General features: G+C 43.3%; 1 protein-coding gene across 7 annotated transcripts in view; it reads right to left on the reverse strand.

Moving 5' to 3' along the window:
- Nucleotides 1-23511, reverse strand: part of HDAC4 (histone deacetylase 4) — a 439923-nt gene extending 416412 nt beyond the window's left edge. For 6 of the 7 annotated variants that reach the window (XM_054043726.1, XM_054043721.1, XM_054043725.1 and 3 more), the window contains exon 1: nucleotides 23420-23511. The gene's annotated coding sequence lies outside the window, so the exon portion shown is untranslated. Of the gene's footprint in view, nucleotides 1-22793; nucleotides 22876-23419 lie in introns of those variants that run through there. The other variant, XM_054043720.1, reaches the window with a different exon arrangement.
- Between the last annotated feature and the right edge of the window lie 1029 nt (nucleotides 23512-24540).

A 24540-nucleotide genomic window follows, 5' to 3' on the forward strand; every position in this document is an offset into this window, starting at 1 on the left:
AGTGATTGTGACTTGATCACATTTACGTGCAAACAGAATGAAGTCCAAACCAGTGATATATATTACTTAGTGGAATAAAAGGGCCAATTTCACAAAGCTGAAAACAATTATGAGCCAAATCAGCTGGGAGGAAGAATTTAAAATCAGAAAAATGTCAGTGATTGTTGGAGATATACAAGAACACTATACTAAATGCCCCAAAATCCACAATCCCACAGTTGAGGAAGAAGGCCATATTAGTTAAAAAAAACATCCTGCTTTAGATGGAAAGTGAAGGCAGCTATAAAAATATATTTATAACAAATGGAAGAAAAGGAAAGTTGATAGTAGTGAATATAAACTAGAAGCTAGGAACTGTAGAAAATTAAGGGAAGCAGAGGGACATATGGCCAGCAGAGTTAAGGACAATAAGAAATATATTAGGAACAAAAAGAATCCTGCTAATGGTACTGATCCATTGCTAGATGGAAATGCTATAAATTCTAACACTTCTTCCTTTTCTGCATTCATAATCTATATTACCCTCCTTACATTCTTTATTAATAAATCAACCTACATGAGTTTATGGAAAACAGATCAAGCCTTCTGTAAGGCATCTAACTTGGTACCCAACAACATTTTGATTAAAAAACTAGAAATATATAAAATTAAGATGGCACACATTAAATGGATTAAAAGCTTGCTAACTAATAGGTCTCAAAATGTAACTAATCAGGGAATCATCCTCCAATGGGTGTGTTTCTAGTGGGGTCTTGGCAAGGATTGTTTCTTGGCCCTATGCTATTTAACATTTTTATCAGTTACCTGGAAGAAGACAAAAAGTCACTGATAAAGTTTGCAGAGGACAAAAATTGGAGTGGTAAATAATGACGAGGACAGGTCAGTGATACTGAGAAATCTGGATCTATTGGTAAGCTAAGCGCAAGCAAAAAATATGCATTTTCATATGGCTAGATGTATACATCTAGGAAAAAAGCCATACTTGCAGGATGCGGGGCTATCCTGGGAAGCAGAGACTCTAAAAAAGATTTGGGGGTCATTGTGGACAATCAGCTGTACATGAGCTCTCAGGGCAATGTTGTGGCCAAAAGTGTTAGTGTGATCTTTGGTTGCATTAACAGGGGAATCTTGAATAGGATTAGAAGTTAAAATTAACTCTGTATTTGACATTGGTGTAACCACTACTGGAATCCTGGGTCCAGAATTCAAGAAGGATGTTGAATAAATTGGAGACAGTTCAGGAAAGAGCCACAAGAACGATTAAAGGATTATAGAACTTGTTTTATAGTGATTGAGCTCCTTGAGTCTATCTATCTAGCTTAACAAAGAAAGGTTAAGGGGTGACTTGATCCCAATCTGTTAGTACCTACATGGGGAACAAACATTTAATAGTGGGCTCTTCAATCTAGCAGCAAAAAAGTATCCTTGATCCAATGCCGGGAAGTAGAAGCTAGACAAATCCAGATGGAAATAAGGTGTACATTTTTAATGGTGAGAATAATTAACCATTGGAACAATTTACCAAGGGCGGTGGAGGATTCTTCATCTCTGAATTTTAAAATCGAGATTGAATGTTTTTCTAAAAGGTCCTATGGCCTGTTGTATACAGAAGGTCAGACTAAATGATTAACGTGGTCCTTTCTGGCCTGGGAACCTATGATTCTATGGCACACACCGTATATACTCGTTCATAAGCTGAATATTTTTCGTAAAAAAGTGACGCATCAAAGAGCGGGGGTCAGCTTATAAACAGGTCTACACCAAAATTTGATGATTTTAAACTCTATGGCAGGGGTCGGCAATCTATGGCACGCATGCCAAAGGCGGCACGCGAGCTGATTTACTGTGGCACGCTGCTGCCAGCCTGGTGTCCCCACGGCCGGCCCCGCTCAGCCCACTGCCGGTCTGGGGTCCCAGCCGCCGGTCCGCTCAGCCGACTGCCAGTCCGCCGGCCCTTGTAAACGTAAAATGTATTACTGGCACGCGAAACCTTAAATTACCGCAAATAAACAAAGACTTGGCACACCACTTCTGAAAGGTTGCTGACCTCTTCTCTAGGGAATCACTGACTTGAATATCTAACACATTGTCGTTTTGTTTACCTGGAGCGTCTGCATTTGCTGCAGCTCCCATTGGCTGGGAACGGCAAACCGCGGCCACAGGGAGCTAAGGGGCTCCATGCCTGCAGACGCTCCAAGTAAACAAAACGTCCCAACCCACCAGCGGCTTACCCTGACGGGCCGGGAGCCAAAGTTTTCCAACCCCTGAAATATAGGGTTGGCTTATGAAAGGGTCATACAGTTTTTGCTATTTTTAACCTATCTATTTTGGGGGGTTGGCTTATAAACAAATGGGCTAATGAACGAGTATATACGGTACAGCAGATAAATCTCAAATTTTGCTTCTACCGCCATTTTATAATTAGATAAATACATCATTAATGTACACATAGCATTGTCTTTGTGCTTACCTATGTATGGAGTGGACTGGAACTTGATTTCAAATACTGAATACATGGAGTGAGCATGATCTAGTGCCATGGCTCTCAACTTTTCCAACTACTATACCCCTTTCAGGAGTCTGATTTGTGTTGCGTAACCCCAAGTTTCACCTCACTTAAAAACTACTTGCTTACAAAAAAATCAAATACAAAAGTGTCACAGCACACTATTACTGAAAAATTGCTTATTTTATCATTTTACCATAGAATTATAAAATAAAATTGGAATAGAAATACTGTACTTACATTTCAGTGTATAATATATAGAGCCCTATAAACAGATCATTGTCTGTATGAAATTTTAGTTTGTACTGACTTCACTAGTGCTTTTTACATAGCCTGTTGTAAAACTAGGAAAATATCTAGATGAGTTGATGTACCCCCTGGAAGACCTCTGTGTACCCCCAAGGGCACACATACTCCTGATTGAGAACCACTGATCTAGTGGTTGTACCAGGGGATTTGGTGTCAGGAGTCTTGTATTCTATATCTGACTGCCACCAACTCAATTTCTTGCCTTCCTGCTTCCTTGTTCATGTAGGGGTGTGTATGCCTTGTGTTTTTTAATGGCATACTTAAAAAAAAAAAGTCTATCACTAAAGTAAGGATTTTAGTTTCCTTACTTTTGACTTATTTTCTCCTAAAAAATAATCCTCCTGCATATTTTTTGCACTTTTCCAACCTATGAATTCAATTACACTATGATCACTACACCTCCACCCCGATACAACACGACCCGAATTTGGATACAACATGGTAAAGCAGTGCTCCGCGCGGGGGGGGGGGGGGGGGGGGGCTGCGCACTCCGGCGGATCAAAGCAAGTTCAATATAATGTGGTTTCACCTATAACACGGTAAGATTTTTTGGCTCCCGAGGACAACGTTATATCAAGGTAGAGGTGTATTACTGCAATTCAACTATAATGATTTCTTAGGCAACTTCTAAGTTTTCCATTTTGGTCTATTGTGCCAGGGTTTTTCCACTTTGTTCTCAATGTGCCTTATCTTGTGTGTTTAGTTCTGTCCTTATTATAAACTAATATGCCATTGCCCCCACCAGTCTGAGATTCAGTCAGAAATGAGACTATGTAGTAATTTCAAATTAAATAACATTTTTAATACTACAACAATATTATGGACAATGGCCATGTAGGATGAAGTCTAGATCCAGTCATGCAGAAAACCACCAACCTAGTGCTCTACTATTACTGCCTGCTCTTGAATAGTCACTGTTATTGTCCCTGATTTTTTCCCCCCCCCAGTCCACCTTCAAGCCCATACAGAATAGCCTGATGTGGCTAGAAACATCTCTACTTGGGACATTCACTGACATTTGCATCAAGTGTTGGAGTTTGTTTGGTTTCAGAAGTGTGTGGGCTTGTTTTCCTCAAGTTTTGTGCAACAAAACAAAATCCATATATTTGAATCTGCCACTGAACAGCAGATTCACCAGCTACAGCAAGCCACATTTACATATTTAAAGGTTGTGACTCTACACAGCTGTTTGATGATGAAAAGAGATTGGCCATTATGGTAAACACACAAACTGATAAATGACTTTACACAGGTATTAAGTGTGGAGGAAAACGTCCCTACCATCAGTGTTGCCCTAAAACGATACGTAAAAAGAAAAACCTTGTCCCATCTCAAGCAACACTGCTCATGCTTGTTTAAGAAAGCTTTCAACCACCAGGCCATACGTAATGAGTTGTCATCTCTGAGCCTGATAAGTGCTACTGAGCCATACCTGAGCCTGACTGACATGGAGCCCTCAGATAATCAACCAGGCCAATCTCCGGGTGAAGATTTAACCAGATGTCTCCAAGGCCAGGGATATAGGATCCCCATGAGAACAGCCATTCTAGGTTGTTCAATGTTACTACCTCGCCAGAAGTATCCCCTACCGCTTAGTGGTTCTGAAAGGCTGCTCCTGCTCCAGCCCCAGCCAGTGCCTGCCCCATTCCTGCTCTTGGTTCTTGATTCCTTCTCTGATCCCTGGCTCCAGTCCCCAGCCTGACCACTGTTGCTTCAACAACATCCACTTCTCACTTTCTGACTACTTGAGCAGACTGCCTACTTATGTGGCTGGCTCCAGCAACTGAGATGGAGACCCCTGGAAGGACCATCATTGAGGATGACAGAGTTGATCCAGAGCCTTTGGGGTCAAGTTGCTCAGATGAATCTGGATAATCCTTCCCTCCACTCTCAGATCCCGTCAGCCACTGTAACCATAAGAGCATAGGAACGGCCATACTGGGTCAGCCCAAAGGTCCATCTAGCCCAGTATCCGACAGTGGCCCATACCAGGTGCTTCAGAGGGAATGAACAGAACAAGGCAATTTATTGGGTGATCCATCCCCAGTTGTCCACTCCCAGCTTCTGGCAATCAGAGACTAGGGACACCCAGGGCATGGGGTTGCATCCATGACCATCTTATGCTAGTAGTCATCAATGGACCTAGCCTCCATGCACTTATCTAGTTCTTTTTTTAAACCAGTTACACTTTTGGCATTCACAACGCCCCCTGGCAACAAGTTCCACAGATTGACTTCTTCACAGAACGCACACTTTTTTTGTTTGTTTTAAACCCGTTGCCTATTAATTTCACTGGGTTTCCCCTAGTTTTTGTGCTATGTGAAGGAGTAAACCTCACTTCCTTATTCACTTTTTCCATACCAGTCACAATGTTAAAGACTTCTATCATATCCCCCTTTAATCTCTTTTCTAAACTGAAAAGTCCCAGTCTTTTTAATCTCTCTCAGATGGAAGTTGTTCTGGACCCTTAATCATTTTTATTGCCCTTCTCTGTACCTTTTCCAATCCTAATATATCTATTTTTGAGATACAGTGACCAGAACTGCATGCAGTATTCAAGGCATGGGAGTACCACAGATTTATATAGTGGCATTGACATTTTCTCTTATCTATCCCTTTCCTCATGGTTCCTAACATTTTGTTCACTTTTTTGAGTGCCCAATGTGATGCGGAGCAGATATTTTCAGAGAACAATCCACAATGATTCCAATTTCTCTTTCTTGAGTGGTAACAGCTAATTTAGATCTCCTAATTTTGTATGGATAGTTGGGATTATGTTTTTCAATGTGCATTACTTTGCACTGATCAACATTGCAGTTCATATGACATTTGGTTGCCCAGTCACTCAGTTTTGTGAGACCCCTTGGCAACTCTTCAATCTGCTTTGGACTTAACTATTTTGAGTAATTTTTATCATCTGCAAACTTTGCCACCTCACTCTTTACCCCCTTTTCCAGATTATTTATGAATATGTTGAACAGCACAGGATCCAGTACAGATCCCTAGGGGACACCACTATTTACCTCTCTCCATTGTGAAAAATGACTATTTATTCCTACCCTTTGTTTCCTGTCTTTTAACCAATTATTAATCCATGAGGGGAACTTCCATCTTGTCAGATGTTGGTTGAGTGTGTGTTCTCTCTGTTTGCTGTCCCAGCTCTGTGCAGATAGTTGGCACAGCAGACCTTGATCGAACTGCCCAATAACAATAGCTCGTTAATAGCAAAGAAACTCGGTCAGGTTTATTGTTAATGAAGCATGGTCCTAGTATCCCATAGATTCTACAGGACCACTAACACATGTATGCCTTTCACAGTAGACCAGCTCAGTCATAGGCTAGCTAAAGATGCTCTCTTTGAGACTCCATTTTATACACCAATACAAACAAGTTACATATTGCCCTGCTCACGTGGTTAGCTACCATCATATATCTTGTACATGTTGGTTCAATCACACTGTGGTCCTGACCTTATCTTTAAGAGAGGTCAACATGTTCCTGTTATCTCTGGGGAATGTGTTTGCACTCATTTGGTATCAGGGTGTTCTGGTACCACCTTTCTCAAATATATTTATGCGTGTGTCCTGTACCTAGCATTTCTCAGAAGTGTATGTGTTTTTGCAATATCAGCCCTATTCTTGCCAGATTCGGTGAACCTGCTCACAGCCTGTCTCTTGTTAACTTTGCTTTATATTAGCAAGGCTTGACCACTACTTTAGTTCAGGCCTCAGGCCTCTGATACAAGGACTTATGTCTCAGACTCTCCACTACTTACCCCATGAATGCTTACTTTGTTTAAGAGCCTTTGGTGAGGGACCTTGTCAAAAGCTTCTGAAAGTCCGAGTACACTGTATCCACTGGGTCACCCTTGCCTACATTTGTTGGCCCCCTCAAAGAATTCTAAGAGATTGGTGAGGCATGATTTCCCTTTGCAAAAGGCGTGTTAACTCTTCCCCAACAAATCATGTTCATCTATGTGTCTGATAAGTCTGTTCTTTACTGTAATTTCAACAAATTTGACTGGTACTAAAGTTAGGCTTACCAGCCTGTAATGGCCAGGATCACCTCTGGAGCCTTTTTTAAAAATTGGCATCATATTAGCTATCCTCCAGTCATCTGGTACAGAAGTATAGCCAGCCATGGTACCTTTAGAACTTGGCCTGAAGGTTCTGCTGCCAGAAAGATTTGATGGGGACCACAGAAGTGCTGTGGTTTTCTTAACCAGTGCCACCATTTGTTCACTCTTGCAACGTATCTCAATGATCAGTTCAAAATGGGGTTTAGTATCAGTTTATTGATCAGTGAAGCCTTGGGCTGGCTGGGTCTTGCTCCTCCTGGCACAGGCCAGCCCAATTCTCAGTAACGTTGAGGAGTTCATCCACATCTCCTTGTTAGTACTTAATGATCCAAATCACATCTCTACCACTGAATCTGCCATGCAGTTTCTTCAGCAAGGCCATCAGCCCATCTCAGCTTATACTGTCCATTTTCAGCATCTAAAAACTTGTCTCCCTTCTCCTGAACTTGCTTGAATGCTGAGACACATTATGCAGGCTCCGGTGAGATGCAGTATTAGTTCAAAACTGCTCTGTCATTGTCTCTAAGCGATCCTGAAGAGATAAGAAGCTGCTGAGAACCTCTGACTGTGGGTAAGAGTTGGAGCAAATCTTTTGGTGCCAAAGGAATCTGCCCCAATCTTTGCTTTCCATTTCAAATACAAGATTCTAAGGGAAGGCGGCTGAGGAAAACAGAAGCTAAATTCCTAGAGGAAGGAATCCATTTCAAAAAGCTCTTATTCCAAACAAAAAAGAGGAAAACACAGAGGCAGAGGCCCTGAGACAATGTCTGTTCAGTAAACAACTTGCAGGAAGAGCTTTCATTATCAAAAAACTCTGCTTCCAATCCACTGGATTTGGAAAGAAGTCTAACTCATGGTTTTTTTCTGGCAGAGTACTAAATCCTATACTGGAGAAAGGACTTCCAAACACTTGACTATAGTTGAAAAGCAGAGACCCAATCTTTCCCTTTTCACAGTCACCACAGACCACTGATCAAAGCACTAAAAGACAGTTAAATAGAAGTTTGAGTATTGGGCCTACTCTGCAGGATGCATTTCTACAGATCCTAAGCAAATTCCTGAGTGGCTGAGGCTTGCTGGTCAGTGCCAGTAGCAACAAATGGAAGTTTGCAAGATGTCAGGTCCATTTTACTGCTGCTGCTGACAGGCTGACAGCAGCAGTGAAATTGAAGTTCACAAAAATCCAGTCACTGTTGCTGTTCAGGAAATATAAGCAGCCAAGACAGGAACTCAAACCATTTGCTCCTCTCAGTGCATATGCAGGGAAGGGAAGACCTGCATTCTCTTATCACAGCCACAATCTTCAGAAGCTGAACTGTGAAATTAACAAGAATGGAGAGGTTATTCACCCTTTACAGTAACTGGAGTTCTCCAAGATGTGCCTCCCTATGGCTGCTCCACTTCAGGTGTGCACGCACACTATGTACCTTTGATTGGAGATCTTCAGTAGCACTACTGGTTGGCTCATGCATGTGCCCTATGCATCCTCGTGCCCCAAGCAGAGGCTAGACCGGGTATGCGGGCAAACCTTCCCCATTGCACAGTCTCATAGAGGAAACTCCAAAGCAGAGGGGACAGAGGACAGGTAGTGGAGTACTCACGGGGCATCTATCTCAAAGAATTCCAGCTACTGCACAGGATGAGTAACGTTTTCTTCTTTGAAATGTCCCTACTGGTACCTCAGGTGACTACCAAGAAGTACCCCCAGCTGGAGGGGGAGTTTCAGATTAGAATCCAGGACTATAGCCAAGACTGCATTCCCAAGGGCAGTATCCGATCTGGAAAAATAGACCACCACACATTGTTTGAGAAAGGTGTGTATTGAAGTCTAAGCTGTAGCCTTGCAGACCTCAGCGATGAAAACATTCTTGAGCAGTGACACTGAGTTAGAGAGCGCCCTTGTGGATTCGGCCAGTACCCTAGAAGGAGGCTGTATATCAATAGATTCAGAACAGGAAATGACATCCAGAAATCCACCTAGAGAGCTTCTGTGAGGAGACTGTAGACCAGGGTTGGGCAACCTTTCAGAAGTGGTGTGCCGAGTCTTCATTTATTCACTCTAATTTAAGGTTTCGCATGCCCGTAATACATTTTAACATTTTTAGAAAGTCTCTTTCTATAAGTCTATAATATATAAACTAAACTATTGTTGTGTGTAAAGTAAATAAGGTTTTTAAAATGTTTAAGAAGCTTCATTTAAAATTAAATTAAAACGCAGAGCCCCCCGGACCGGTGGCTAGGACCCGGGCAGTGTGAGTGCCACTGAAAATCAGCTCATGTGCCGCCTTCAGCACGCGTGTCATAGGTTGCCTACCCGTGCTGTAGTCCCTTTAGATCTGTCAGCAATTGACATGAACGGTCCAGGAGACTTCCTACAGGACTTGGTTGAGTCCAGATAGAAGGGTAATGCCCTCCTGACATCCAGTTTGTGTACAACAGCATCCTTCCTGGTCTGGTGTGGTTTGGGCGGGGGGGAGAGAACAGATGGATGACCTGGTTAATCTGAAACTTGGGCAATACCTTACGTAGGAATTTAGATCACACAGACGTAATAAAACATCCTTGAAAAATACTATAAAGAATGAATCTGCCATTAAAGCACCTATTTCCCTGACTTTTCAACAGTCTTCATGGATAGGTTAAGAGTCATTGATTCAAAGGGAGGTCTCATAAAAGACACCTGAATATGAAGTTCAGATCCCAAACAGGAGTGGCTCTTTTACCCGAGGGAAAAAAGGTTCCCCAATCCTTTGATAAATTTAATTGTTGCAGGGCTAACCACACGGAGAATCCCTCAACTGAGGAATGAAAGGCCGTTATAGCCACCAAGTGGATTCGGACAGAAAGATAATCCTGTCTTTTGATTTCAGGAGGAAGCCTTGAACAGTGGAGAGGGAAGAATGAGTAAGTGGAAGATGCTGCTGTTCACACCAATTGTTGAATCATCTCCACTTTGGAAGGTAAGTATTTTGGGTGGATTATGTCCTGCTGTTCAACAATACCTGTTGTACTTCCACAGAGCAAGCAGTGCTCCCAGGAACCACTGAGGAATCATACCTTGAAGGTTACTTACTCTTAAGTTGAAGAACCCAACCAGCATCTTAAGGAAGCAGATGAGGAGTAGCCAGAAGGCTGATTGTTTGGCAGACATCCAGGTAAGATCATGCCTCTCTTGGCCATGTCAGAGTCGATTTCCTGCCTCAATAAATGCTCATGAGAGGAGTCCCAGAAGAGGGACAGGGAAGGGAGGTAAAAATGGATGGAGCACCTCAATGTTATGACTTCTAAGATCCATTTGTCGGATGTAATCTATTCTCATGACAGTTGAAAATGGGAGATGGGCAAACTGTTGCAACTGGAGATGCAAAAAACAGGGATGATTCAGACCCTCAACCAGCCTGTCAAAACTGATGTTTTAATAATGAGAAGGGTTCTGTAGTTGAACCAGGTGTAGTGGATTGACTATTCTTCTGAAATCTTGATTTCCTCCTCAGAAGCTCAGGTTGGAATCCAGACAACTGGATGGGGTGGGATCTCCATTTACTTGCAGGTGTGTAGATTCCAAGAGATCTCAAGGTGGCTCTGGAGTCACCACCTGAAAATGACTCCGTTTTCTCAGTAAAAAGTTTAAAACCATCAAAGGGAAGATCCTCAACTGTATTTTGGACCTTCATATGGAATCCAGAGAGCTGGAGCCAAGATGCCAGACATGTAACAATTGTTGTGGAAATGGAAGGAGCAGCAGTATCAGTGACATCCAGGGAGGCCTGTACAAGTGTTGGCAAGCAGCCAACCCATAGCTATGATGGCTTGGACCTGCTCTCAATGCTCTCTTGAAAGGTGTTCAATAAAGGAGTGAAGCTTGGAATAGTTGGTGTGATTATGCTTTGCCATAAAAGCGTGGTAATTGGCAATCCTAAACTGCAGGGTTGCCAATCAATAGCTCTTACGTTAGAAAAGATTAAGATGTTTGAATCTTGTTGTATGGCATCAATTTAGTGTGGTGCCATCTTCCACATTTGTTTACAGCCTCAGCGATCAAGGAATTAGGAGAAGGGTGGTAAATAAAAATTCAGAACCCTTGGCGGGAGAGAATACTTTATCAGCACACTTGCAAATAGGTGGTACTGTTGCCAGCGTCTACCAAATAGTCTTGGCAGGATCCAGAAGTGTCTCATAAATGGGCAAGGCCAGTCAAGCAGACGATGATGTTTGTAAAATGTCCAACAGTTTGTGCTGTGACTTCAAGGGGTGCCTGCAAAGAATCTGCCACCTTCTTTCACAAGGCCCTGAAACTGTCTGAACTCATCAACCAGGGAGAGTGAGGGAGACATCATGGCCTCATCTGGAAGAGATATTAGCTGTGAGGTGGTGTCCTTTTCAACCGTAGCCTCTTTCTCCTGCTGCTCAGATAGCCAAGCGGAAACAGATGGAGGAGGACTGTCTAGATGATTCCAGCAAGCAAGGCTAGAGGCTCTAGAAAATTGCTGATGGTAGGCTGCCCAAGAGTCCCAATATGGCCACTGAAGGGAACCATACAGAACATTATTCTTCATACCAATGAGGAGGCACTTCAAAGTGTATCCTCCAAGAATCACCCCTCTCCCTGTAGGTATCAATAAGAGGACTCCAGTAATGGTAAGTGGAGTAGGAGAGCCACACACTGAGATTTGAGAGACTGAAGAAATGTCACCATCCAGTGGGGGAGTTCAACCAGAGAACAGGGAAAATCAGGTAACTCCAGGGAAAGATGTAGTTCCTGTGACCACATGGATCTCGGTACCAAAATGCGCTCAGAACCCCTCAAAAAGGGAGACTCTGGGTATTCAGCATATTTAAATTCCTGCAATGCCAGATGAATAAATAAAATAAAATAAATAAATTAATGGAGATATCCTATCTTCTAGAGCCGGAAGGGACCTTGAAAGGTCATCGAGTCCAGCCCCCTGCCTTCTCTAGTAGGACCAATGAACTATTTAGTCTGTTCAAGTAGATCCCTTGCAGAGGAAGTTGATGGTACCAACAATGTTGATTGCCTGGATGCAGGTATAGACTGATGCAGCCACTTAGGCATCTGCGGTACCAAGGCTCTTGGAAATTGGAAGCTACCGAGGAATATCCATCAGTACTGACTTGCTAGAACCAGTCTCTCCCACTTTTGAGTTGGCTGAATCCTACCAGTACCAAAGGTGGTTTAGGTACTGAAACATAGCTGGAGCCTTGGCCTTCAGAAGAGCACAGGGACTTGGGAGCACCATCGGTACTGGAGGAGCCTGGAGCCCCAACAGTATGAGGACAGGAACCTGCCCAGTCAACTTATGAGGAGACTGAGGTCTTTTCAATATGGGCTCTTTGTTGGGAGAATCAGAACTCCTTTTCTTAGAGACCTTCTCAGAGGTCTCTAAAGTCTTTCCATTAGAAGAAATAGGTGAACAGTGAGCTGAAGTCAACAAGGCATTGTGTGTGCTTGGAAAGTGGTGTACAGGGAGGATCTAGTAACCTTGGTCCAAAGTGGGACAAAGAGTGCTCCATCATAAGCTGTCTCAACTTGATCCCCTAGTTCTTCCTTTCCATAGAAGTCCAACTTCTTTAAGAGCAGGGAAAGTCTTTCTCCAAGACAACAAACACCAGAAAGGCCTGTCGTGGACCAGGATCACTTCCTGACAAGTGAGGTAATGTCTGAACCCTGGTGATGCTGGCATACCCCTTCAACGGAGAGAGAACCTCCCAGGAGGAGGAGGGTGGAAATAAAGAGGACAAGGAGCAATCCTCTTACAAAAAACTGACACATCCAATTAAATCATACCAAACTACTAACAATTAGCCAAGGCAAGTTTGACTGATTGAAGCAGGCACGCTGGATACTCCATCTCAGGCCAAAGTGATTCACCCATACAGTCCTATATAGTCTTGCTGCTGGATACAAGGTAGGGTGCAGGAGTGGGCAGACAGGCACCGCTACCAAAAATTGCCAAAGGCACACGTGCACCTAAAGTGGAGCACCCATAGGGATGCTACTCAAAGAAGAAATGGTTAGTTTCACTGTTCCTCAGAACACTGAGCAACTGACTTCATTCTTAGAAATTACATCCTCTGCCTAGGTAAGCAGAGTAACACAAAAGGACAATGATTGTGTGCTGCTCAATGCCCCTCCCTATCCCCACAAGATGAGAGAGTAGGAGGGTGCTATTCTACACCCTTTTCCAACAAGGCCACTATGAAAGACATGACCCAACCAACACAGTCTTGAGACAGATCCCTGATGGGAGTCCAGTTCCTCTCCTTTCCCAGCAGCTTAACAGGTACACATGCTGGGCTTCCCAATTAGGTGCTCATCTCTGAAACCTGCTGGGGGCCCACCTGTATTTTTTATATGGGTTGCCTGCTTGTAGGATTCTGGAACATTTTTCAAGTCCTGGTCTTTATACCATCTAATGCTTTAAGAACCCATTTGATGTAGAATATTTACAAAACTATATCTGACAGATAAGGTGGGTGTGGTAATACCTTTTATTGGAACAACTTCTGTTGGTGAGCGAGAGAAACTTTCGAGCCACACAGAGCTGTTCTTCTATTTGACAACTGACTCAACAAAAGATATCCCCTCACCCACCTTGTCTCTCTAATATCCTGGGACCAACACTGCTACAATTTATCTGTCAGACGCAATGTAAGACGACAGAGTTACCTGCAGTCTTGAGGATGAGAGATACTTAGTTCACTACATAACAGATGAGAATTTTTTTTTTAAATAAACCTCAAGAGTTAAACATAATACACCATATGGGAAAGTTAGAGAATTTACAGTCAAGAAGCTTTCTGGGACCTTCCATGTCTGAACCCCTGACCTGTGAAGTGTAGCCTTCTCCCTCATTCTTGGGAGTTAGATAACCTTAGGACTGTAAAACTGAATACCCAAGTAAGGAAGCTCAAAGTTAAGGCTGATGATATTGGTGCGAGTGAAAGATGGAGTATGTCTAACCCTTCCTCTTTCAAATTATCAAATATTCACTATGAGCAGATCAGAACCAGCCTTCATTTCTAGCATTAATTCCACCCTCTCTCTCCTTTGCACACACCTTCCCTCCTAAATTAAGTTGTCTCAATCTTACAGTTCACTCTGTTTTTTAAAGTTACAGGCTCAATAATGTTTAAATAAAAATGTACACTGTTAAATAAGCCAATACTACATAATTATCTGCTTTTTACTTGGCTATGCTGTACTATTTAGACATAATACCAGACTGGTAATTACATATTTTATAGGAAACTATGCCAAGAGTCAGTCCAGTTTCTTGACTGATAAGAAGAACCTATAATCCGAAGTTCAACACAATCTAGAACAAATACCAACACACAACCAGATGACTGCGCAGTTCCCTAGGGAAAATGTAATTCCATAATGGTTTGAACAACACTCCCACTTTGAATGCTGGTTTAGGCTGTCATACAATAGAACTAATTTATTGTTTCAGGCTTAAACATCAATCCAACAAAAGCATCTGAACTGCATAAAACTAAATGCTTTATAAACAACACTAAACCAGAAACCCCCAACATGCACATTTTTATACAGAGTAGATTTAAAGTGTTTCTATAAACCATATTAGTCTATTTAGAAAATGTATCACACTGAAACTATGTTAACAGAGTACAGAGTTTTGTAAAAACTACAAGATTAATCCTATGTTAAAATGAAGTAAAATATCACCATTCACGATGACTATCCCCCTGAAGAAAACAGAAAAAACAGAACATTAGAAAAAGTTTCCCCGGCTAGTGTTCCTGTTTTTTCCCTTTTGCTTTTAGAAGCTCATGGTTTAAAAGGGGCTCTCTCTAGTATCCTCGATACTCCTTCTTGAGGTAGTTTGATATTGGAAGTTATTAGTAGGGATGTAATCCCAGTGCTACAAATTCTGCATTTTTCCCTGCAGGATTGCAGAGAAGATGGAATACAGAGCTTTGCAAGTTAGGAAAATGAATGAATACAGGGGAATCTAACTTGTACTAATGATAGGCCTATAATGAATTACTTGCTGTTTCTCAAGATTCAGTTAATGCAAACTGAATAAGGAAACCAAAGCTATTTTGCTCATTTGACAAGTGTAATTTAGTTTTATTTATAATAAATCAGAGTATACTAATAAATGTTAACACACTTTATAAAAGTAATTAAATCTTAATAGGAGATCTCACTACAGCACTATTAAATCTTTCCAAAAAGTAAGGAGTATGAATTACAAATGAAATCAGATGCAATGCTTTCCTCAGAATGAAAGTGTGTCTTTAAGAGGTCACCTAAAACACCATATGGTGCTGCTATCGTTCTGTTCACTGTACAGGTCCCCAAATTACTGATGTTCTAATCCTGGAATTTATTTTTAAGAAGTATTCTGCTTCATTACTGTCCCAGCCCACTAATTTATAGGTTTGTTATAAAATCCTAGCCCTCTTAAGCAGATATATATATATACACTGGCAGGTCTATAGGAGGTCAGACTTTACAAAATGAGAGGTTCAACACACCAGCAACCACAGACATGACAACCAGATTTCACCTGAGGCATTGTCTTGGTTATTCAGTTTCAGCTATACGGAGAGAAGAGGAAAAGTACCCCACTATACATATTCTCCATCTCATCACCTGCCTGCATCACACACACACGCACACGGCTCCCTGATCCCAGAGGGCATTACCTCCTTTCTGTCTCTCTTCTGGAGACATACTGTTAAAGGATTATAGTAATTTCCAAATAGCAAGAGAAATTGCTCATCCAAGGCACTCAAATACCATAGTAGCGGGAAGCATACGAGAACTTGAACAGAGGATGGCAAGCAGGAAGTTTTCCGACCACTTTCTGCAGAAGGTAAGTTTTCATTTTTTTTTTTTTAAATTATCTAGCTCTTATGGTTGAGAAGGCCTGAAAAATGTGAATGGAATAAAGTGATCATTTACTGCTGTCTTCCTGGTTCTACAGACAGCTCCAATACCCCTGCTGCTTCTCAGCACCAACAATCTGCAGCAAAGTGAAAACTGACCCAAAGTCTCACCAGTTTTCACTGCTTTTTTCAGACCTCTAGGCAGCAATGAAACTGAAAAGAATCAGGTCAATTTCATTATGCCAAGACTTCAGAAAGTTGAGAGCAACAGCAAAGGCAGACATCAAAGCTATTATTTGGGGAAATGGTCTAAAAAAATGACAACTAGGAGAAGGGTCAAGCATTAGAAACTGACTCTCAGCAGCAACAAAGCAGAGGGATGAATTCAGGAAAGCTACCCCTGTTTAGTGCCTGCCACCATTTTCATATCACTCTGAGGGTTTGTCTACACTACTGCGTGGGGTCGATTTAAGATGCGGAACTTCAGCTACAAGAATAGCGTAGCTAAAGTCGACATACTTAGATCTACTTACCCTGGTGTCTTCACTGCAGACAGTCGACAGCTGACGCTCTCCCGTCAACTCTGCTTGCGGTTCTCGTTCTGGTGGAGTCCCGGAGTCGACGGGAGAGTGCTCAGCTGTCGATTTATCACATCTATACTAGACATGTGAAATCGACTTCTGCCGGATCGATTACTACACGCCGATTCGGTGGGCAGTGTAGACAAGCCCTCAGATGATAGATTTAGTGCTTCAGCCACAAGAAGTCTAGTTACAATTTTAACTCCAATACCTGGCTTTATGGGGTTGGGGTGAAGCAGAACGGAGACATTATAAAGGAGGCGGCAGAGAACATAAGGCAAGGAAAGGAACAAGAGAGAAGAGGGAATTAACCAAAGGTAGCTCAGGAAAAAAGAAATGTTGAGTGAAGACAGGAAGGAAAAGAAAATACCAGAGGATCTAGTAAGTAGTATTGACTGAAGAATACTTGGCAAATATTTAATGAATGTTATCACTGTTCATCAAATACTGTACTCCATTAATACTTGTTTGTGGTTTTCAACCAGCACAGTAGCTAGGCAAATACTACTCTGCACATACACTACTTCTGGGGGTATTATCAAATATATTCAATGAATATTTCTTCTACTATTCATTCAGCTGTAGTAGTAAGTCACATTTAAAAATATCTATTAAACTAAAAGTTGTTAAATACCATATTTAACAGCATTTGAAATATACTGTCAAGTGGCCTAGAGCTATTTTTCTTTTTTTAAATTGCAGGGGGCATGGTAGCAAATATTTTCATCCAGGCGTATTACTTATAGCCCAAGGCCTAAGCTATCAAATTTTTGAAGCCCTGATTTTTCTTCTACACAGACCAATACCTTGATAATTATTTCCTCCACTTAGCCAACAAGACACCATACTGTACTTCAGAAAGAGTGCTGGGGACTAGTTACAGTCAAGACCTTTCAAAAGCGCAGTATGGGCTCTAACTGCAATTTCAGTAGCATTTTCAAGGACTCTAAGAAAGGCAAGTTTTCATCTTTGGCCTTAGGTTGCATGTACCCAAGCATTCAACACACCCAGGATTTAAGTGCATAAAACATCAAATCAGCAACTTGTCTTTGAGGGAAGAGTGGTTATATTATTGTTTACATCTTACAATGAAGAAAATATTCAACTTAAAGAAAAAAATTTTTTTTTTTTTTGGAAAAATTAGTTCTCTTAGTCTGTATCTCAAATCTTGTTGCCTATCTTTGAAGTTACCTTAAAAAAAATCCTTGACTACTCCCCACTTCTCAAAGTTCTGAAGGGCACTAGCAATATAACTAAATGCTTAAGTAAGAAGAGTTACACCTATCAAGTCCAACATTTGTACCCACTAGTTTCTTTGATACATGCTTTATGCATTTTCAAACAAAAAAAACTGCCTGTAACTTCCTTAAACTACAATCCTAGGCCCCAAGCCTACAAGCAGACTGCTGAGCCCAGGTAGAGCAATGTACCACCTATGCACTATAAATTGCAAAATCAGGGCCCTAAAGTGGTGATTTCATACATTCTACATCTTCAAATCAAGGACATAAATGGACACAGCTTTAAAAATCTACCCCACAGAGGTAAGTGGAAAGCTGTCTCTAGCTGTCTGGCGGGGGGTAGTGAGCTTAAAGTCCTCAATTTCTGTAAAAACTAAGTTTTTGTTTTTTTAATAAGTTCTTATTTCTCACTCTTATGATTGCAAAGGTAGCCCAGATTCTAAAAGAATGAGAACTGATTACATGTTTTCATGAGCCTGCAGACAGGCAACTCCTGTACCTCTGCTAATGTTCACAGTAGCATCAGAGTATATAAAGAAGAAACTGGAAGTTTCACTGTGTATCATGTGAGCAGAAATGAAACTCAAATCAGGTCAATTCAAGCTGCTGCTGTATCAGAAAGCTACCAGCAGTGGCAACTGCAGACATGAAAGAGTAATTCATGGTAGTGAAGAATTTTGCAGATTGCATGGAGAACTTGATCCCGACCCAAATCCCTACAGTAGAAAAAAGGTTCCAAGGGATGGGTAAAGTAGTAGAAACCCTCCCCCCGCATACACTGAAGAAGCTCTAAGTAAAAGTGGAAAGAAGAAACAGTCTCTTCTTCCCTTTCAGCAGCTAGAGGGGACCTGAGCAGTAAGTTTCAGCCACCTTTTATCAAAAGCTGCTGTAATAGCGAGGCTCAGGGACAGCAACCAGACTCAAGTCTCAAAAGCTGTGTGTGACCATTCATTGCTCCTGGACATCACTTGTAAAGTCCCCACCCTCATCTTTCATATCTATCTCTGGCTCGCAGTCACCTGGTTTTCCAAGTGTATCTATTAATTTTGGGATACCAATAGTAATTTCTGGTTCAGAAACTGGTATGGAAGAGACCTCCATTTTTCCTTTTGTACCACCCTCAGATTTGAATCTGAAGTAGTTATTGAAACTTCAGCTTGAGTGTGACGCTTTAAAATTTGCATGTTGACTGTATAATTTTGTATTTTGTTCTTATAAATTTAAACATAAGCCATAATCTAAACAAGTAACTAGATTACTGAAAATTTGTAATATCCATCACCACCTTGTTTAAAAGCTGTTTTTAAATTGCTGATTAACTTCAGTAGACAAGAGATCTAATTTATGTTGTCAATCCCATATCAGGAATTCTATGCATAGATCCTGCTGTTTCCTAATTTTTGGTTCCTGGCTACTACTTATAACAAGGCATTCTGGGATTTTACTTTCACTGCTTTCTTACCACTGACCCTATAAAGTTATCTCCTGTTCAGACTTGTCTGATTACATCTGTTGTACATTAACTTACCAGTATGTTGAAAATCTTGGCCCATGAACACTAAATTCTCCAAGTGTGTTCCATCAGATGAGACAACCGCTTTTACTCAAATTTGTTTTTACATTATCTTTATTAAATAATTGACAAGCTTCCCCTCTATTCTCATTTTATTTCCAGAATATGTTTGTGTTGGTTTAATCCATTTTACCTTTCTAAAATCTAAACCCTGAAGCAAAATTAAATACTGAAGTTCAAACATGGCATTCTAAAGGTCCAAAAATAAGTGAACACAATTGATATTAATAATGAAGGATATCTGATAAGATGCACATGCCTAAGACATGCAAATATAAAAACAGCACAACATTCATGAAGTTTCTCTCTTACATATTTTTGTTTATAAAAAAAATGTGGCCTCTTCTAACTGGGTGGCATTTTACATTTCCAACGGTAATTGAGTGAACATGTTGCCATGGTAACAATGGAACAGTGCAATAATTTTGTTGCCTTGTAATTGCTGGATATTTGTATACAAGCAGCTGAGCTTTCTTAATTCAATGCCCCCTCAAATCTTTCAGGCAGACTCTGGAGCTACAACAGCATCTTTTAATGTGAAAACTCTAAAACAACTTCTGATCTTTCAACCACTATTAGAATTCAAAGCAATGACAGGTCACATTACAAAAAAGAAATCCTGTCAAGAATCAGGCTACATAAACTTTTGTGTTCCTTAGCTTTTTTTAAATATTGCCCTTTTTAAGAGCTCTCATTTAGATAGATAACTTCCGGTAACTTTTGGCCACAATCGAAGGCACTGACAGTAGTGAACACCGCACAAGTCACTTTTATTGATGCTATGTAACAGCAGTAAATCCAGATGTACTCTGATGCCTTTCTTCAATAAGAGTGAAACTCACCTTAGGTACAGAGTGCAAATACAAGGCTCTCTACTGGACTTAAATCTTGCATTGAGGCTATGCAGAAAGTAAAATACAGGCATCTCTACACTAGCCCATGTAGACAGATGTGGATGAGGTGAGACCAGAGGATCCATACTGTGACTGAGTGACCCCAATACACAACTACTACATTCTCAGTGTCTTGATTCCAGGTTGGTGGGTGACTTTTGCCTGCCCAATCCACCCACACTTCTCTCACAGACAGCTCAGTTACTTGTGAAATAAACTTCCATAAACTCCCCCCTAAAATATTAAGCAAATCTACAGTAATGGACATTCTGTTAAATCCAGAACGTCAACATTTTAAAAGTGACAAGTCTAATTTATGCAAAGCTTTATACGAAAGCTGTCACAGCATATCTAATGACAAACTGAAAAAACCTTCAGTGTCATGCAAATATGTACGTAAGCCACTTAATATCATTACATGTATTTTGAAGAAACAGAATGGATCAGCTTTACCTCCCTCCAAATGGTATGAGGTGTCTTGGTATAATGTCAAATAATCATCATGTAGTAAAAGTGAGTTTGCTTACGAGGTCATGCTGTGCTTACAATGCCACACACACACAAAAAAATCAAAAGATTAAAGAAACTAGTATTGCATACAGCATCTTTCCTGATGAATTCCTGCAGCATAAATCCAAACAGCAGCTCAGTAACACCTCCCTTCCCACTGCTCCAAATACATTATAATTATTTTTTTTTAAACTATGACATGAAAATTGTTGCACAAACCAACATTTCATATAGTAAAACTCCCTTTTAAACACACAGCAATTCAGGGGGGAAGGGAACAAGGCACAGTGCAGGGGTAGGCCAGAATGTTACCCATAAGTTTGATTTGATACTGTCATTTTGTGTTGTATATTAACAGTATAACAGCCTAAAAGTACTCATGAATATTTGTTATACAAAACAATCCACTGTCCACTCTTACCATAATAAGACAGAATTTTTTTTTGTTTGTTTGCCAATTAATAAGTATCTATTTGGCTCATATAAGTGGACAAGCAGAATTTTGTAATGCTGATTTACTAGTATCTCAAACAAGATAATGAAATACAAAAACTACCATAAGCATGAAATGCATAAGACTCCCACATAAGTCTTTACATAAAATACATTTAAATTACCATAAAGATCAAAACAGCTACTCTGAATGGGTATCAGCATCAGATAAAGTCACTTTTGAATAATACATACATGCATGTATAGCCTGGACTATCGTCATATTAGCACAGGCACATGTGCAGAAGGTGCAATAGGGAACAATAATCATATTTTAAAAAACTTTTACAAGAACACAGGCCACTGCATAGCTTTGTTTTGTGCCATCTCCCAAAAACCGGAATTATAATTAAGCATTCAAAGCAGTAATCGATTACAGTTTAAAGAGCCATCTGCACCTCTTTATCCCAGCAGTCTCCTTTAGGTTTTATTTCTCGGCTACGAATAATTCAACTACCAAAATTGCCATTTTATCTAAGAGTTTATTTCCTAAATGTAATACAGACATAGTACTATCCTGTCAGGATTTTTTTAAATTAATTGTCACTCATAATTTAAAGGGAAATTTTGATTTGTTTTAATTGGTTTAAAAAGCGGAATTGTAAACAGCTTAATCAATTTGCAAGTGAGCTCAGCCCTTCTAATGCCAGAACCCCCCACCCATACCTCTACCCCTTCACAGAACATGTCTTCACTATTAACTGGGTGAGACAGACACACAGCTCTGCACAGGGAATTGAGAGAGATATTTGGGCAGTAGGATGGATGGAGGATGTCTGTCTGTCCGGCCGTCACAGGAGTACACACAAATCCTCACTGCCTCCATCTGCAAGGGTCACCCTGCTGCAGGGACAGATTCACACACACACACACACACACACACCAGTGCCTGTGACAGCCTGCCAGCCCCCCAACACACAGTGCTGGACGGACAGCCAGAGACACACACACACACACACACAGAGCAACCCTATACACAGACATGCTGACTGCTGGACAGAGACAGCCAGACACATACCCCCCTCGCTCCCCCGGCACACAGCAGTTGTTGGGCAACACACACACAGCGACTGCCAGACAGACACACACAGCCCCCCCACCCCACACACAACAGAGCCACTGCCAGACAGACATACACACACGCTACCCCCCCACACACACTGGGGCTGCTGGACACACAGATAGACAACTCCCCACTTACACACACGTGCACACAGTGACTGCTGGACACCCACCCAAGTGACTGCCAGACAAACACACCCCCCCCCCTCCCCACCGCGCACACACAGTGACTGTCGGAAAGAGACACCCACACCCACAGTGACTGCCGGACAGACACAATCGCCCTCCCCCCCCCCCCCCCCCTCCCCAGTGACTGCCGGACAGACAACCCTCCCCTTCCTCCCCCCAGACACACAGTGACTGCCGGACAGACAGAGACATATATACACACACACAAGCACACATCCCGAGTTACTGTCATAGTCCACACACATACAGCGACTGCCAGACACAACGCCCCCCCCACACACACACACACAAGTGACGGCCGGACAGACAGACACACACACAAGTGACGGCCGGACACGGACACACACGGGAGGAGGCTGTCGGACAGAGACACCCAGCCCAGCCCCGCCCCCTGCTCTGCGGGAGGCTCTCGGGCCGCGGTCCCCAACCCCTTAGCGGCAGGAGGCGGCGGCGTCGCAGCCGCTCCCCGCTCCACTCACCCCAGCTGCATCGCTCCCCACCGAGCCCCGCTCAGCAGCGAGGCGGCGGCGGCGCTGCTCACTGAGCGGGGGTGGGGGGAGGGTGGAGTCGCAGAGACCCGGAGGGGGCGGGACGTACCACAGCCCCGGCCCCACCCGGCTCATTCACAAAAACCCAAGCCACGCCGAACCGCCAGAGAGCGGAGCCCGCATGCCCCGCGTTGAATGGCCCCGCCAAGGGTCAGTCACCTCACGACCCGCCCCCGACTCCACTTTGTCCTCCCCTATTGGTGAGATGACGGAGTCCCGCCCTGTCGTCGCTGCTACCTAATCACAGTGCAGCGTGAGCCTTTAAGGGGGCTCAAACGCACCCGCCACTGCAGTGAAGACGCCCCACATTGGTGCTCCGACCTGCCCATCAACCTCCTGCCCGGAACCCTCCGCGTTCGCCACTCAGACCAAAGAGAAAAATAGCCGTGCGCGACCCATCCCTTTAAGGACACAGCGGACGGGAGCAGCCTCAGCAGAATTAAAAGCCGGAAGACAAAAATATCCGCAGCTTTAAAGGGGCCGCGCAGCGGCTGCCTCCGTATAGATGCGGGCAGACGTTGCACGGCCCGCGCGGGTCGGGGGAGCTAGGTACTGACCTGTGCGGCGGCAGCAGGCGCTCGGGATGGTGGCAAGCCACGGGGAGGGCCCGGCGCTGGGCGGACACAGCGGCGCGCGCGCCACCAACGGAATCAGCCCGTGATGGGATCCGCCATTTTGGAATTTTTAGATGGAAAGTCACGTGGTGCGACCATTTTTTCCTTCCGCCAATCAGGAAGCGGCAGCTATTTTTAGTACAACTCCAACCTCCACCCCCGACGAGGCGCGATGGGGGGGGGGGGGAGTGTGGGCAGGGAGCTGGTTGCGTGTGGGGGGAGTGATGCGGCGGGTGGGCCTGCGAGCCGTGGGATGGGGCGGCGGGAGCAGGGAGCCATGGGGAGGGGGCGCATATGGGGCAGGGAGCCATGGGGAGGGATGGGGCACAATGTAGGGTAGGGAGCTGTGGGGGGGATGGGGCGCAATGTGGGGCAGGGAGCTGTAGGGAGGGGGGGTGGCAGGGATGGGGTATAATGTGGGGCAGGGAGCTGTAGGGAGGGGGGGTGGCAGGGATGGGGTATAATGTGGGGCAGGGAGCTGTAGGGAGGGATGTGTGGCAGGGATGGGGTGCAGTGTGGGCCAGGCAGCCGTGGGGAAGGGGGTGCAGGAGGGATGGGGCGGCGAGAGCAGGGAGTTGTGGGGGGGTGAGGGAGGGATGAGGCGGTGGAAGCAGGGAGCCCTGGGGGGTCATTGTGGAGGGTGGGGGTGAGGAGAAGCAGGGAGCTGTGGAGGGTGCTGTAAACAGGAAAGTGCAAGCAGGGGCAGGGAACTGTGAAGGGAATTTGGGGCGAAGGGGTAAGGGGAAGTAGGGAGCCAGGGGCTGGAGGGGTGATGCATTTGTTTGGGTGGCGATGGGGGGGGTGCTAAACTGACTAAACCCCATGATCTGCACTACACCCCTGACCCCAAACACAAGGGTCCCAGCTGAAGTACTGTTTGTCATAGGCCCCCCCAGCCCTTTCTCAAACCCATGGCCCCTTTAACTAGTTGCTGACCCAAACCCCATACAGGGTGTTCCAGACCATCAGGACCCAAATTATCTTAGGAGTCACCAAGAGTGACTCCTAAGTCACTCACACGTCTCCTGGATGTGACTAGCTAGACAACCTCTCCCATCTGCAGG

This window comes from Malaclemys terrapin, chromosome 11 (genome assembly GCF_027887155.1).
Source record: "Malaclemys terrapin pileata isolate rMalTer1 chromosome 11, rMalTer1.hap1, whole genome shotgun sequence".
Lineage (NCBI taxonomy): Eukaryota > Metazoa > Chordata > Testudines > Emydidae > Malaclemys > Malaclemys terrapin.